Source organism: Tamandua tetradactyla, chromosome 26, assembly GCF_023851605.1.
Source record: "Tamandua tetradactyla isolate mTamTet1 chromosome 26, mTamTet1.pri, whole genome shotgun sequence".
Lineage (NCBI taxonomy): Eukaryota > Metazoa > Chordata > Mammalia > Pilosa > Myrmecophagidae > Tamandua > Tamandua tetradactyla.
In genome coordinates, this window is record NC_135352.1 from 46,248,389 (window position 1) to 46,265,029 (window position 16,641).

Below are 16,641 nucleotides of genomic sequence, written 5' to 3' on the forward strand. Positions count from 1 at the left end.
GCTACGCTGCGGATGAAGGCGGAGCTGGGCGGAAAGGTGACTGCGGGCGGGCGGTCTTCCACCCGGTGCCTGGAGCCAGCGCGTCGCTGATGTAAGGCGCGTGTGGTTCTCGGCTTCCCTGTGGACCCTGAAGCTGTAGCTTTGTCAGTCTTACCGTGGCTTTATCCTACACACACGCATACTTGTAGTTTTACATGCATATGCATCCATAAATATACATATTTTTCTCCTTTTCCTTTTTTCATGGGGTCGTGATAACTCATAATATTCCAGGGAGAGGCTGTGGAAAAAGCCTTGGTCCTAAAATGAAGATGGCCTGGGGCAGGGTCACAGCTGGCAGCATGGGCTGCGCTATACCTGAAGAACAAGCTCTCTGTGCACACCACAGGTTTTCCAGGGCATGCTTTGCTACATAAGGAGTCTCTCGGCACTCACAGATACGTGATCAAACCAGGGTTTAACCACGTGTTCAGAAAAGCTGCCTTCATATATATCTACGGAGTTCTTGTCTGCGGCAGAGCAGGGAATTTGAGTGTAAATGAAATCTGGACAAATGTGCTGTCCCTGGGATCCGGGAGAGGGTTCCGGTGGAACAGCAGTCTGTGCATGACAGAGCTGCAGCTCAGATTTTTCTATCAAAAGGAAGAAAACTTTTCCAAAATTGGTTCACAGACAGTTTCTCAGCGTGTCTCCTCATGGTTTGGGTTCCCTTTCTCTTGCTTAAATATCTGAGTATAAGAAATAGCAGTGAGAAGTTGCAATGCCCTTTTACATGGGTAAGAAGTTATTTTCATAAAAAGCTTGCAGAGTATGCTCAACTTAGGTAAAGTTTTATTAGTAGGTCAGAAAACCTTGATTTGCTTCCTAAAGCACCTCTGAATGAGCTATGATTGAAGATCTTAAGTTATCATAATGTCTTTTTATAACAGAACTAAAGTACCCCATAATCAAAACCCTTAAAGGCTTACTCTAATGCCAGAGCTCCCTCATTATTCTCTCTTACAAAACCTCAGGAGCAGTCAGTCGTCCACGGCTCACCTTTCCTAGCACTACCGTAGCCTCTTTACTGTAGAAGAAGATTGGAGACTTCAGACCTTGCTAGATTGCAGAAGGAAACCAAGAGATGTTTTAAGAGGCCTCAGAACTCTTAACTATAAATATGTCATTGTTTGAACCATGAATTTGTCATTGTCCCTTCAAGGCTTCGTGCTCACTCTTCTTCCAGCTTCCCACTGTCAGCCTTTTTCTCAGAATCTCTCCGTGTTCCACATGCTGCCCTCCCATTTGGGCTTGGCTGAGCTCTAGGGAGTGATTTATTTCACCTAGGTACACTTATTTTCCTGAGAACTGCTCGCCTTACACCTCCCGCATCCTCAGTTCAGGGTGGTAAAGTGAGGAGGAAGACTAAAACTCACTTATCAAGAAATCAAATCCTACAAAACTTCCCAAATTGCTGACGTGCTAACTCCAAAGACAGCTTGCTAGGTGTGGGTGGGGCATCACGTAATATCTGGAAAACCTTCCCTGGCAATTTTGCTTTGTAGTTCTTCCTTCACCCCAGCTCCCACCCCCATGCCCTTTGGTCAGTGCTGATGCTCTAGCTGCAGGAGAAGCACTAAAGAGTTTTAACATTTGGTGCTAAGGCTCACCCTGAGCTGACAAGTTTGAATTTATGGAAGTTTGGGGCTGGAAATCTAGAAGGGTTTTAGGTCTTGCAGCTAAGTCTGATACCAATTCAGTGTTTTGATGACGGTTCTGCTCCCAGGCAGGCAGCAGCCCTGGACACAATCCCCGATTCTGACTCCCCAGACGGAGGCCTCGTGAAGTCTGAGATCTGACACTGCCATAAGAACATTTCCGTGACGTCCACTTGATGCCCCTGGCAGCCAGCTTCACTTTCCTCTGACAGACCCCGAGTTACGGCATACCAGGCCCTCCTAACGGACCTCCTTCACCTTTAAGTGCGAGACTAGGGCGTCTGCTCTGAAACTGAATATATAACGGTGTCAACGCTGTGGGAAATTCTCACAGCAAGGAATCAGTCCTGTGTATTGAACGTCACAATCCTGGGGAGACTTTAGAGTGTCCAAAGCAAATGTATTATCACCTGGACTTAATTTTACCAGATTCTCTCTTCTTTTAAGTTTGCCGTGAAATGAACCTTGCCTGTCACCCTCAGTAGATACGGCGATGCCTCCGTCTCCAGTGGGCCCATTGTGGCTGCACTGTGCCTTATGGGGTCCTTGTCAATGACCCGTGAAACCCAGCTCGCGTGGCTGTCCCATTTCTCTACTCGGCTGTTTCAGTTCCTGCAGTTTATACTGCTTTTCAGGTGGTCCTTCATTCACTTTCATGCTCTCTCCTGCCACTGCTCGGAACTGACCGCTCTATTTATCAGTTCCCGTCAAACCTTACTTCTCTGCTTCTGGAATGGAAAAGAGGAAGCTCGAATTTCTGCAAATCAAGGAGCTGCCGCGCTTCATCCTGTCATGAACTGCACATGCCAAAGCCGGCTGGCTCCTGCGGAGTTACGGCCCTGCCTTATCTGACCGCGTACGTGTAGAGGCAGACGGGGCTTCTCCAACCTGTCAGGCAGCCTTGACGATGCCTCCCACTGGACATGTGGCGGAAGTGGGAGGAAAGTAAACCTGCTCCAACTGCAGGGCCTTTTATCTGATAGGAAAGTGCACCTCTCTTCAGAAATAAAGTCATGCAGTAGTTCTTATCCATTTAAAACGAGAATGGAGTTTCTCATTCAGCTACTATAGAAAGTAGCTTCAGGGTACACTGCTTCCCAGATCCTTCTTTCCCGCGTGGGAACACGCTTTCTGTCCCAGGCGAAGAGGCTTCCCCAGTCAGGCACAAAGGTCATTTACGGCTGGGGAGACTTTACGTTATAAAATATCTTAAGACTGCTGTGAGGCTTCTGTGATATTCTCCTAGAAACGAGGCTTCATAAAACATAGAATATTGATTTACTTAATATGATCAATCTTTGTCCAGGGACATGTTGTTAAGAGATTTCCATAGGTAAGGGCAGTTCTCATACAATTATATATATATCTCATTGCTCTACCCAAATTTCAAGGTAACTTGTTGACAACTAAATTAGACCAGTTAGTTATTTTTCATCCCCTGTCAGCCCCCTGCCTCACTGTTTGGCCACTGGCCAGATGCTTTAACCGCCCCTTTCCGTGTGAGTTTCCATGACTACTATAATAAATCTCTTGGTTCTGTAAGGTAGACCGGGCGTCACTCAGCTAAACCATGGTGCCTCCAGGCTCCTTCTGGGGTTCGGGGAGCCCCGTTTCCTCCACGCTCAGAGCCACATAGGCACTGGCCTGCCCCTCGCAGGGCATCACTCCTGCCTTCCTTCCACCCCCACGCCCCCTCTGCCCCTGCCCCAACTCTTCTGTCTCCCTCTTCCACTTTCAAGGACAGTTGTGATCGCATTGAGGCCACCAGACGGTCCAGGGTGATCTCATTTCAAGTCAGACGATGACCCAACTGCATTTCTTCAGCCAGCAGGGTCTCCCTTTGCCGGTAGAACAGGTTCTGGGGCCTGGGAAGGGGGAATCTTTGACGGTCACCCTCTGTTGGCTGCCGTCCCCATGACCTAAAAGGATACAGATGGCTTTCACTTCACTTCCGTCGTGTGTGCATGAGCGCCTTGCACATGTGCGCTCTGCGTCTTCATGATTCTTAATGTGGGTGGTAAATAAAAAACAACAGAAAATAGAGTAACTATCTCAATCTGTCTGTCTTAAGCATCATCTGTCTTATCCATCCACCGATCTATACAGAAAGCTACTGATGCAATGTGTTTATCTTTCCATCGCTACTCAAAAACTAGGCCGTATGCCTAAAAAAAGTGAATTAAATGTGTAAGGCAGTGAGATGACACAGTCTTCTCGCATGACAGTAAAATATACACTGTTTTTATTTTATGTAGCTTAAAACATTTATGCTCAAATTTCTTGAGGTAGTCCATGTATAAATCATTTGAAAACATTAGAATTAAATAAATACATTTAACATTACATGGAAACTTAGCTAAGGAAGATGAATTTTCCAGTGACCAAAACAAAATCAAACCATTGAGTAGCATAATTTTTACTATCTGCTTCGTGGAAACATTCCATTTTTATTTCATTTTGAATCACTAAATCCGAGAAGTCATTATGTGGATATATAAAAGAATTTGAGTAGCATAATAAACAATAGATTTGGCATTTTTTCAGAAAATGCAGATTCTATTTTTCAAGTAAATATTTCTTTAATGAAATCTGAGTAAAATTAAGATTATAAACCACAGAATCTTGGTATTCGAGTGGCATGCCATGTCACTTTGTTAAACCTCAAATTTTCACAGATGCCTTGTCAAAATGACACATAGAGAACATTTAGTTTCTTTTTCTTTTCTGAGAAGGTGTGGGTTTACAGATCACAGGATTCCACCCTATTACAGGCAACTTGCGTTGGTGTGGCACATTTGTTGCATTTGATAGCATGCTTTGTAGGAGTTTTTTTAACCAGAGTCCATGGCTTAATTTATGACTCACTGTTTGTGTAGGGCCATTCCATGGATTCTTAAAATTTGTATTGTGAAAAACAGCATGTATACAGAAAGGAAGACGTTTCAAAGCACACCGCAACAATTAATTGTAGAACAGATTTCAGAGTTTGGTATGGATAACAATCCCACAATTTTAGGTTTTTCCTCCCAGCTGCTCCAAGACACTGGAGACTAAAATCAATATAATGGCTCAGTAGTCACACTAATTTGTTAAATCCTATCTTCTCTGTCATTCCATGGATTTAAAAAAAATTTTTTTTTTCTGTTAGCACATGTACAATCTAACATTTCCACTTTTAATCACAGTCAGATAGATATATATTTCAGTGCTGTTGATTATGTTTACAATGATGTGCTGCCATCACCAACATCCATTCATGTACAATTTAGTTTTAATATAATTGAGTTTTTATACTTTTAGAGTTCTATTGATCAGAGAGAATATGAAGCATATGAATGCTGTGGAATAAAAAAGGGTAAAATGTTCTGCTCATAAGAGACAATGTGCAGAACTTAAATCTAAACATTATTGGTTATTTAATGAATAGTAAGAAAATCTTGTAATTGGATTTTAGGTATTAGATAAATCTCAACAAACAGCAACACGCAGGTGACTGATACGCAAATAAAAAGTGTGTAAACAGTACACATTTATCAACACTGTAATGTTGATTTAACCTGACTCGTTAATTTGTAATTTCTAACTTGTTTAGCTCTGTTTCTTCCTTGTTTCCTTTTAAGGTGCCACCAGGAAATCTAATATTTATCTGAAAAAAAAGTTTTGCAAATAACAGATGATTGAATACCAAAGGCAGAAATGCTAAAATTCAACTTAGAGAATGTTGAAATGTGTGATTATGGAACTAGTTGCTTTATATGATCTAAAAAGTATATATCTACATTAATAAAGGACCAGAAATAGGGGCATTGACAGAAATCAATTTAATGTGTGCCTCTAACAGAGATGCGGCTGTGATACAAGTTTGAATCACAACTATTTTGTGGTTGAATTTTCTGATGAGTTACTAGTGTTATTGCTTTAAGCTGTGGATTATATGGAATCCATAAGCAAGAGAGAGAAAGCATATAGACCCCAATTTCAATTTTATAGTAAAAATTTAGGACAGGACACCTAAGGGTCAGCCAATTAAATAACCATCTGCATTTTTTATTTTTATTTTTAGAAATTGTTTTGCAAGATCTATGTAAGACATGTAACATACCCTGCCACTTAATCCTCACAGAATTATTATTTCTCACATATCTGAGATGAGATGATTGGAAAAAAATAGAGTAACTTTCAGACCCACTCAAAGTAGAGTGTGTGTCAAATTTTGAACAAAGGGATTCTGATTTTGAAATGTTACATATTGACCACCAAGCTACTTTAAATGTGTAAAGCTGGTGTGCTAAAAATAGAAGGAATATAGTTCTTAAATCTATATTTGACGTCAGATATTGAGTGGAGACACATGTCATAGAAAAGTCATCGGCTATTTAAATATGGTTAATGGGGTTTTTTAATGTAAGGGATCTTGAGGGCGTTTCTTCCTTACATTTCCCAAAAAATAATTTTAAAGTGGAAAAATAGAATTGAATTTTAATAGGAGCTGGCTTTATTGTGCTTTATTGTGCTTCCTGCCATGATGGAGTGGCAGAGATTGGGTTTAGCTTTCAGCCCTAGGCACCGAGTGGCTTCCTGTGCCCGCTGGGCAGCTGCCGGGCATTCTCGGAGTGGGCCCAGGCTTGCAGGGCAGTGCCCTTGGCTGCCACTGCCATATTCTGAGTGGCTTTGTCTTTGGCTTGGTGAGAAGTCTGGTGGGCAAGGGGGAGAGAGCTGGGAGCTCAGCACCGCAGCTCAAGCGTGACCCCATTGCCCCCCACTGCCCTAGGCGCCAGGTTCTTTACCCACCCGTTCTGCTTCAGGGTGCCTCAGGCCACACCTTCCCCTCCACCCCCAAAGGGTAGCTGTGCTGCGCCTGTGCACATCCTGAGTCACCCTGGGGCCGGGCAGCCTTTACCCCTGTTGTGAGTGGGCAGCACAATCGTCCATTCAGGGGATGATCTGGTGGTTCGGAGCCCTCACCCACGTCTGATGATGTACCTAGAGTCATGCTTTCGGTGGTTTCCCAACCAATATGGGTTAAGGTGATTGACCCATGGGGCTGAGAAACGAGATGCCTGCCTCAGCTTCCCCACCCCAGCTTGAATATACTGGGCAGGTCCCGTGCTGGTGGGAGAGGAAGCTGGAGGCTTATGAGCAGTGTGGGTGTGTGCACCCCAAATTGGAGGGCAGCACAACTCAGCACTGGGAGGGTCTGCACTGGACAGGCGGATTTGTGTGCATGGAAATGCAATATTAAATTTCAAATAAAACCAAGTCAGGTTGGAGAAAACCTGCACAAGAAAGCCGGAAGCTGTGGAGTTTGGTAACATAGCACTCTTTCATGTTTTCTGAATGAGCAGTCCACGTTTTTAGTTTGCATTTGGCCTGATAAATTGCACAGACAGTCCTTATTAAATGCTGTTTGATCACTGTAAAATAATCAATGGACAGAAGTGATTCCTCAGAGAACAGAGACAAATGAGTGAACCCTCCGAATGCCCTGGGCTCCTTGCCTAGAGAGTCTTTCTAGGCTGCAGCGGAGAAAAAGAAAGCCGTGTGGAGCTGGTGGCCTGGTGAGCAAACGTCCTGAGATTAAAGTCTCAGAAAGCCAAGGGGCGAGGGTGTGCAGGGCAAAATACAAAGAGGGTGAGAGACACAGAGAGAGCACTTCAGAGGCCCCCAGAGAGCTCGACACAGAGTCTGGTTGACTTTTTATTTGTCCATGTTGTGAGGAAACTGTGATGGGCAAAACCTGTAACCACCAGAGAGAAGCAGGTAGAAAATTTTAACCTACACGGGCCTACGACATTTTGTATTCCTACCGCTAAGACGCGCAGACCTGCCGCGCGTGGGCGCGAAGGCGAGTTTGCAGAGGGGCATGGCCTCAGCGGTGAGCCACACGAGGCCAAGACCCGAGACCACACTAACTCACACTAAAAAGTCTCACAACAAGTCTCAAATGCTTCAAACGAATTTATCATCCAGAACCAAGGTAAAAGTCATTCGATAGAATAGAACCAAAAAGAAATGCATCAGATGGTAGAATTACACATAAGGACATTAATACAGCCATTATAAATGCATTCCACATATTCAAGAGCATAGCGACTGAAAAAAGAGAATATAGCAATAAACGTGGACATGATGAGGAGAGCATGGAAGTTATGCAAAAAAGACCCAAATTGAATTTATAATATCTGAAAAAAATAACTAGATGGAATTAATGGAAGATTTGATACTATTATAGAAAATATTAGTAAAACTTGGAGATATGGAATAGAAACTATGCAAAATAAAACACACAGAGAAGAAAAGTCTGTAAAAATTGAGCAGAGTAGAATGTGATATAAAAGTCAAGCAGTCTGCTTTCCATGTAACTCGAGTCCCAGAAGGAGAGCAGATGTGTATGGATGGGGCAATGATATTTGCGCAAATAATAACTGGAATTTTACAAACTTGATGAAAAACATAAATTTGCAAATTCATGAAACTCAAAAAAATTCTAGTAAAAGAAACATGAAGAAAATAACATGACACCTCATAATTACATTGCTGAAAATCAGTGACAGATAAAATACCCCTAATCATAGCCAAAATAAAAGCCAGAGTCTACACAAGAAATCAGAGGTATGAATAACAGCAAACTTCCTGTCATGAAATATAAAAATCAGAAGACAATGAAACAATTTTTAAAGTATTGAAAATTAAAATGTGACAAAACAAAATAATAATTAAAAAACTTCAACCTAGAACTCTATGCTCAGTAAAAATAAAGTCTAACGAAAGTATTTTTTCAAGAAGACAAAAGCTGAATATAATCATCACCAGCAGAGCTTCAGAATGAGAAAGCTACGAAAATTCTATTAAATGTGATAAAAATAGACTTTCCAGCAATAACCTATTATTATTAAAAAGAAAGCTAGAACATTATGACTAAATGTCCAAATCTCCTAGAAAATAAGCAATCCTTAGCTTTTATGATAAAATTGGCTTCAAGATTTGTACAGCAAAAGTTGAAATAACTAGTGGAGCAACTGACAAATTTACTCCCATAATAAGAGGTTTAACTTACTTTTCTTAGTAATGGTTAAACAGAGAAAATAAAAAAATTTGTAATGGCAGAGAAAATTTGAGCAACAGAAGTGACAAGTATCATCTACCCAATAGACAGAACCCTGCATATGACCAATAAATATTAAACATTTTTCTCAAGATCACACAGGACATTAACAACAATTGCCACCTATGAAGAAACAATGGACATCCCAAAAGACTTTAAAATGTATCACAAACTACATTCTCTAATCTCAGTGAAACTAAAGTAGGAATTAGCAAGCAACATCAAGAAAAACAAAAGAGACCAAGAAAAAGCGCAAAAATAAATGTTTGCAAATTATAAAATGTCTGTATAATTAGTGCCTAAGACAAAAATGAAATAAAGTTATAAAGTACATAGAAGTAGATAATGATATTTCCTATCAAAGCTTGTGAAATGTGGCTTCATTCATATTTAATAGACAATTTAGGATCTAAAATTTTATAATGCCTAAAGGAAAAGGTCTAAAAGTAATGCAGCACATCCAACTTTAATGTTATTAAAAAAACATATTGAGAAAACACAATTAAAATAGGTGCATTTGAAAAAAATAATTCCCCATAAATATTATAGCCCTAATACTTATACAGTCACATTTCTACTAATAATTAAAAGAAATGTGTGACTTTAATTTCAAAATTAGTCAGAACCACAAGAAAATAAATTATAATCAAAATCATTCATAAATATAGATATGAAAAGTCCTAAACAGAATATTAGCCCCATAATTTAAGCAATAAGTAAAAAGATCATGCTCTGAGGACAAGTGGGATTGATACCCACAATTTAAGACTGATTTAGCAATAGAAAGTCAAAACCATGGGAAAAAAATTGTACCCATAAATAAACTAAAAAATTGAATAATGAACATATGTTTAAAACAAGTTTCACTTGTTATAAACATTGTTATTAATCTGGAATAAAAGTGAACATTTTTAACTTGATAAAATGTGTCTGGCAATTACCTAGAGCAAATTTCATACTAAATGGTAAAAATTCCAAAACCCTTTAAAAATGTGCAGGAAATAAAGGCCTGTTCTCATGGCGTCTATTAGAAGTGTCCTGGAATTCCTCCTCAGCTTAGTGATCCAAGAAATATGTAAACTGTGCAATCGTTATGAATCTTACAATAAAGTTAATGAGACAAAGAACCGTGTCAAATATGGCCTATGCAGCTTCCTAAATGCAAGCATAGTTTTTCCATCATGGTTTACAACGCAGCACGGTTGCCTTTTGCTGTGGAAGCAAAGTCTCAAGTCCCAGGGCACTGGTCACCCAGCTGCGTTGTCAAAGCTGCAGGACCCTGTTGGCCACACACGTGTATGCAGTAGACACAGATCCTGGGTGTTTCCTGCCCATCGAGCTCTGTCCTCAGGATGCCGTGGAGGGCCTGCACTGGGTACTGCCAACGGGAGGCAATCCGTTTCTCTCAGGGGAGCAGAGGTTGGCTCGGGACAGACAGTGAATGGACTCTGCTGTTCTCATCAAGTGAAAGAAGAGTCATCTACTTAATGTTTGATGTCTCTGGTCAACACGTGTATCATTTTATCCAGGTTAGAAACCAACCTCTATTGGAGTCACGATCTGATTAATTTTTGACTAATCCACATTAATTTGCTAAGGAACAAATGTCTGCTTCACAGGCAAAACAAGTGAGTAGAAAGATGACATGATAGGAATCATTACGTTTCTTTTATATAAACATATGGTGGCAACAGTCTCTGTGACACCCATAGGATGTGTTGTGTTGGTTGGCTAGTACTTATGTAGCAATGTCCTCTCCACGATGCCCCTGTGCCCACTTGACCATAATGGGAGCCACTATCATCTTGGAGAATGCTTGGATTCTGCCTTCCCAGCAAGTCAGCTTAGGCCACTGTTGAGTCTAGATTTCTTGACACCAATGCAATGAAGCAAACGATTAGAACTCTTTCCAGATGTACCCATTTACAACTAACTCATGCATGGTCGTTGGAGGATCTTCATGCAAATCTCTCCAACAGAGGACGAAGGACTTCTACTGCTGACATAGAAGCCAGGTATTTGGTGTTCAGTGTACTCAGAATTTCCCAAATCTTTCCAAATACCAGTTTCCCAATGTGGTAAATGCCACAACAATCCCCTAAAAGGCCTGGCAGGCACTGAGCTCACTCTGATTGCTGGATGAGACTCTGTCTTATTTTTGGCTGTATAAGTCCCGCACCTGCAATATTTAAGATTCTCTTTAGATGGCTAAAGAGGCCACAGAAAATTCCTGGGTCTCTAACCATCCCTTAAGACAACACTTCAAGGTACTTAATCTGACATCTTATTTATTTCAGCTTTTCACAGAACTGAGATGTGGGCCAGCCCACCTCATGTTAAGACCTTTATTCAAGCTGAATACAAATGACATTTAAATAACTGTCTCATTGTGAGGTTCCATGTAGCACTAATATCTGATCCTATGACAGCGAACAGATCCCCAGGGCTATGGGTTGCATTGTGACCCCAAAAAGACATCTTCAAAGCCTAAACCCCTGTCCTGTAACTGTGACCTTTTTGGAAATAGGATTTTTGAAGATGTTATTAGTTAAAGAGGAGACAAAACTGAAATAGAGTGAGAGCTAATCCAATATGCCTACCTCCTTGTATGAAAGGGGGAACTTTACTATAGAGGAGAATGCACTGCTAGGGATGAAGCATGGACGGGAGCCCCAGGAGACCCCACCAGAAGCTAGGAAGCAGCATGAAAGGCTTCTTCCCTGCAGATTTGGACTTCTAGCTGCCTGAACGGGGGGAGCATTAATTTCTATTGTTTTAAGCCATCCATTTTGTGTACTTTGTCATGGAAATGCTAGCAAACCAAGACACTCATCGACTTCAAAACATAAAGATTTGATTCTTTTCCAAAAACATCTATTACTTAAATCCACGTAGGGAACAAAATGTAGAATGAGTTTCAGATAAAATAAATTATGTGAGCTATTTTGAATAAAAGGGAATTTAGTAAGGGGTGTCAGATACTTACAAATAATTACAGAGCTTGGGAGAGCAAATTCTAAACCGAGAAACCAGGACCGACTCCAAGAAAAAGAAAGAGTGCATTTCAGTCCTCCAAGGACACTGCCACCTCAGCTGATGCATAAGGGGCTTATTTCCCAACTCTTGGCTCAAATATCAAACACTTCAGCCAAAATCTTGGATGAGGCTGGTGCTACTACGATAACTGATTCTAGGAAAATAGTACTATGCGTGAAGTTTGAGAATTAGTAAGCCATCTCAAGTAACTTTGGCTGTGGGACAATACTACCTTCCAATGGTCCAGGGAACAGAATCTTGCTACCAAAACTGTTTGCTTCAATATGTTTGTTGGGGATTGATTCATGTCCCCACAAAGGGCATCCTTAGGTCCCGTCCCCTGGTCCTAGGGGTGTGAACAGATCTGTAAATAGGGCCATTAAAGATGTAGCTGATTACGGTGTGTTTGCACTGAATGAAGGTGAGCCTCAATCCAATATGGTGAAGTCCTTCGGGGAAACTGGGCACTAAAGAGAAGCCCCAGAGCAGCCAGAAGCTGGAACTCAACGGAACCTGAAAGCGAAGGGGAAGATGCCACCGTGCGCACTGCCAAGTGATGGGAAAGCTAAGGAACCGCCAAGTGTACTGGCCATCTAGAAGATGCTGACCCTAGGAGGAACCGAGCCCTCCAGCCTCTGAAACTGTGAGCCAACGCTCCTTTCGTTAACCCAACCCATTGTATATTTGTTTTAGCAACTAGGAAACTGAAACATTATCTCCTTTGTTCTAATAATTCCTGTTAGTGCCACTCCATCTAGTGCTGTTATACACTGAATTTTCTCCGTCCACTTACCTCCAGCATAAGCGTCAAACTCCAGCGCAAGCACTTCTGATGAGAGGAAACTTAAGTACACCCAGAATTCAGATTCAGAAGAGTTTAGGGAAAGCAGTTTTTAGCTTTTCAGCCCTTCAATGAAAGAAGCCAAAAAGATACAGGGATGGACTCTGAGCTCACCAATTTACCATATATGCGACAATCTTCATGCTACAATGTTCAATTGATAAAATAAAGATTCAAATTTTGATCACTTTAGACATCTTAAACATATCCTACTTATTTCTTGGACTGAACTTCTGATATTTATCTCCTGTGTCCCATTCTTCTTATTTTCTTTGGTTAGTTTATCATTTTTTCCCACAATTATACCTTAAAGGTTAATTTCCTATGATTCCAGCTTCATTGCTATTTTTAATGAAAGTTTACTAAAAAATTACCCACAGTATTTTTTGATTGATACCCATGGAGAGCAATAATGGATGGAGAATCTATTTGAAAATCACTATTTATCTTCTTTTCCCATCATCTAAGACAACATTGTTTCTATTTTTGTTCTGTACTTCATGCATTTACAACATTAAAACATGTTTATGTTCTTTTCAAAGTAGAACTTGCCAATAATGATACCTAATGCCCTGTTCTAGTTTGCTAGCTGATAGGATGCAATATACCAGAAACAAAATGGCTTTTAAAAAGGGGAATTTAATGAGTTGCTAGTTTACAGTTCTAAGGCCGAGAAAATGTCCCAATTAAAACAAGTCTATGGAAATGTCCAATCTAAGGCATCCAGGGAAAGATACCTTGGTTCAAGAAGGCCGATGAAGTTCAGGGTTTCTCTCTCAGTGAGAAGGTACATGGCAAACACAGTCAGGGTTTCTCTCTCAGCTGGAAGGGCACATGGTGAACACGGCGTCATCTGCTAGCTTTCTCTCCTGGCTTCCTGTTTCATGAAGCAACCTGGGAGGCATTTTCCTTCTTCATCTCCAAAGGTTGCTGGTTGGTGGACTCTCATTTCTCGTGGTTATGTCGTTCTCTGCTCTCTCTGAATCTTTCATTCTCCAAAATATTTCCTCTTTTATAGGACTCCAGAAACTTATCCAGACCCACCCAAATGGGTGGAGACATGTGGCCACCTAATCCAGTTTAACAACCACACATGATCAAATCACATCTGCATGGAGATGATCTGATTACAGTTTCAAACATACAGCATTGAATAGGGATTAGAAGAAACAGGTCCCTTTATAAAATGGGATTAAGATTAAAACATGGCTTTTCTAGGGTCCATATATCATTTCGAACTAGCACATGCCCTTTTATAAAACATACATTATTTTTACCCTATGTACTCACAAGGTTCAGTTACATACCCCAAGGTGCAATGTGGCTTCTGCTTGATAACAACCACCGTGTTTACTTTGACACTTTGAGTCAATTCTATCCACCCTCTGTCTCCAAAGGTGATTCTCCTAAACCCTGTCTCTACAACAGACTCCCTTCCCTAAGTGCATATCAACATTTCAAGCCTCTTAATGGAAATGTTCATCAAAAAATCCCACCAGCCCATCAAGATCACTGAACAGGCCTCACTTAAAACAATCAGCTGCTGCTGTAGACTTCCCCATCCTGATCAACGCTGTAACTCTATATCACATTTAATAAAAAACCTGACAGTCATACTTGCCTCTCTCTCTCTTTACTTTTGGTTCTTCTTATGGTATTGTACAACGCAATCCTCCAAATTGTATTGTAATTATTTGTTTGTGTGTGTCTCTCCCCAACTCTCCAGAGATTTTGTCATTTCTTTCAGTTAGAAAAGTACTTCTGAAAATATGTTGCTTTTCTCAATTCATACCACAAGCAATCATTTAGTCAGTACCTCTCATGTAACTGATACCTAATCATTTTTAAATAAATGAATGAAATAGTACAAACATACATTTTTCTTATGTCTGTATGTACCTAAGCAGAGATTTAAATTTGGTGGAATGAATGCCTATCAGTAGGGACTGAATGCCTATCACATGTATTCCAGGTTAATCCTGTCACTTTTCCAAAAAAGGAAACTCAACAAGGAAATGTAAAGAAACAAAAATATTTGTAGAGATTATGGCATAACAAAACCTTTTGCGTTTTGGTTTGTTTTTGGTGGACTATAGGTTTACTTACATAATTGCTGAACATGAGTAGAAATATGTACAGAGCACACTTCTAGAATCTGGACTGCATTTGGAAATGGACATGTTTTCACTTGAACAAAAATCTTCCCTGAAGTTTACCGATACTTATTTCCCAGGAGCACAGTAAGGATGGGTATAAAAGGCTGGAAGGAGAGACATGAGCGGCAGAAGGCCGAAACAGCTGCTGCAGGGAAAATCAGAGAAGTGATTGACAGCTGGTACAGGAAGTGGGACCACGAGAATTATTAAAGGATAGTATCAATTATATTATCGTTGTACTGCAACTGTTTACAATGATTCATTAAAGAATGGAATTAGCAATGAAAGAAATAAATGGGAGACCTTCTGTGACATTGTCCTTGTGTAGGAGAGATGAACTGGGGCACACATGAGGGAATTCCTCGAGGAGACCCAGATGTCCCTCCTAGCAAAAGGCAGATGCAGAGTTTAGGGATGGGTGCTGGCATGTGGCTGGTGCTGGGGAGAGTTTGCAGTGGCTCTTCTCCCTCTGATCTGCCCTGTGGTAAAGAAGAAACTAGTTTTTCAGCTGAAGTGAAGACAGGGAAATGTGGGAAATGGAGGGAAGGAAAAGAAGTTGTGAAATAGTTATCTAGATGGGAAAATACAACATGATTGTCAGGAAATGATAATGTCCAGTTGATTTGCTTGGTCATGAATTCAGGATGACCTTGTGTTCCTCTCAGGCCACACTAACCTGGGCAAGAGAATACCTGCGTTAGAGGAAGTGCAGGACTCAGCCAGGGCTGTGGCCACAACATCATCATGTCTGTCCATCAGGACAGACAGAACTCGGGGCCACCCCTCCCCGACTCAGTGTTCCGGTTTACTGGCTTGAACATGTGGGAGTGAAAATGTACTTGGGGATATATGGTTCATGGGGTATAACTGCATTCACTATGTGATATACGAATAGTGTGTAAGCAATAGAAAGTATTTCATTGTGACCTGAACTTCATACCTTCTGTTATTCAAAACCCACTGGGCTGAAAGTAAGGGGAATTGGATTACTATTGAAAATAGAGAAAATAATAGAGTGTTCCAAATGCGGTGCACAGCCCATAGGTATATATACTTTTTCAACAGTGTTTGAAACAAATAGAAATTTCCAGTCAAGAGTTTATGTGCTGCATTGTAGCTTTATTAGGCAGATGGTCAGCCACAAAATAAATCTGTAGAATGCAGTCTGAAAAATCAAAATACATTGCACTGCTTTGTCATTTTTCTTTCTTTGATCAAAGAATTCATTACTGCTGTTCAGATCATGAAGAATCGCATTAAGAAAGTTACTGAAAAGCTTAACATGAAATCTGTGACTTTCATTACTAATTATTCATAGGCTTGCATTTTATTTCCCTTCCATTATATCTCTTTAAAAATAACAGCCACTCTGCAGCAAACTAGCATTATTATTTCCATTAATAAATTTTTAAATTTAAGCCAGTCCACGATGTGTATGATTGCATCCTTTCCAAAGACGTAAAAATAGTAGGTAGTTGTTACTACCCAATGCCTTTTTGCACAGTAGATACCATCACCATGACTACAGGGGACAACAGAAGACAGCAGCACACCAGTAAGTCTCTGCACTTTAATAAATGGCTCATTCACTTTTACCTATTTTCACATTCACAGTCGATACAGAATTTAAAAATCAACAGGATGCTAAAATCTGAAATGCCCATATAACAGCACACACTAATGCCATTCTATTCTTCAGTATTTTATATATGATGGCTCACAGCAGTACCTTTCAGCACTCAGATGACGCATCCACAGTTCCATCATTTTCTAGAGTACAGTAACATGAAGCAGAAAGCAATATAA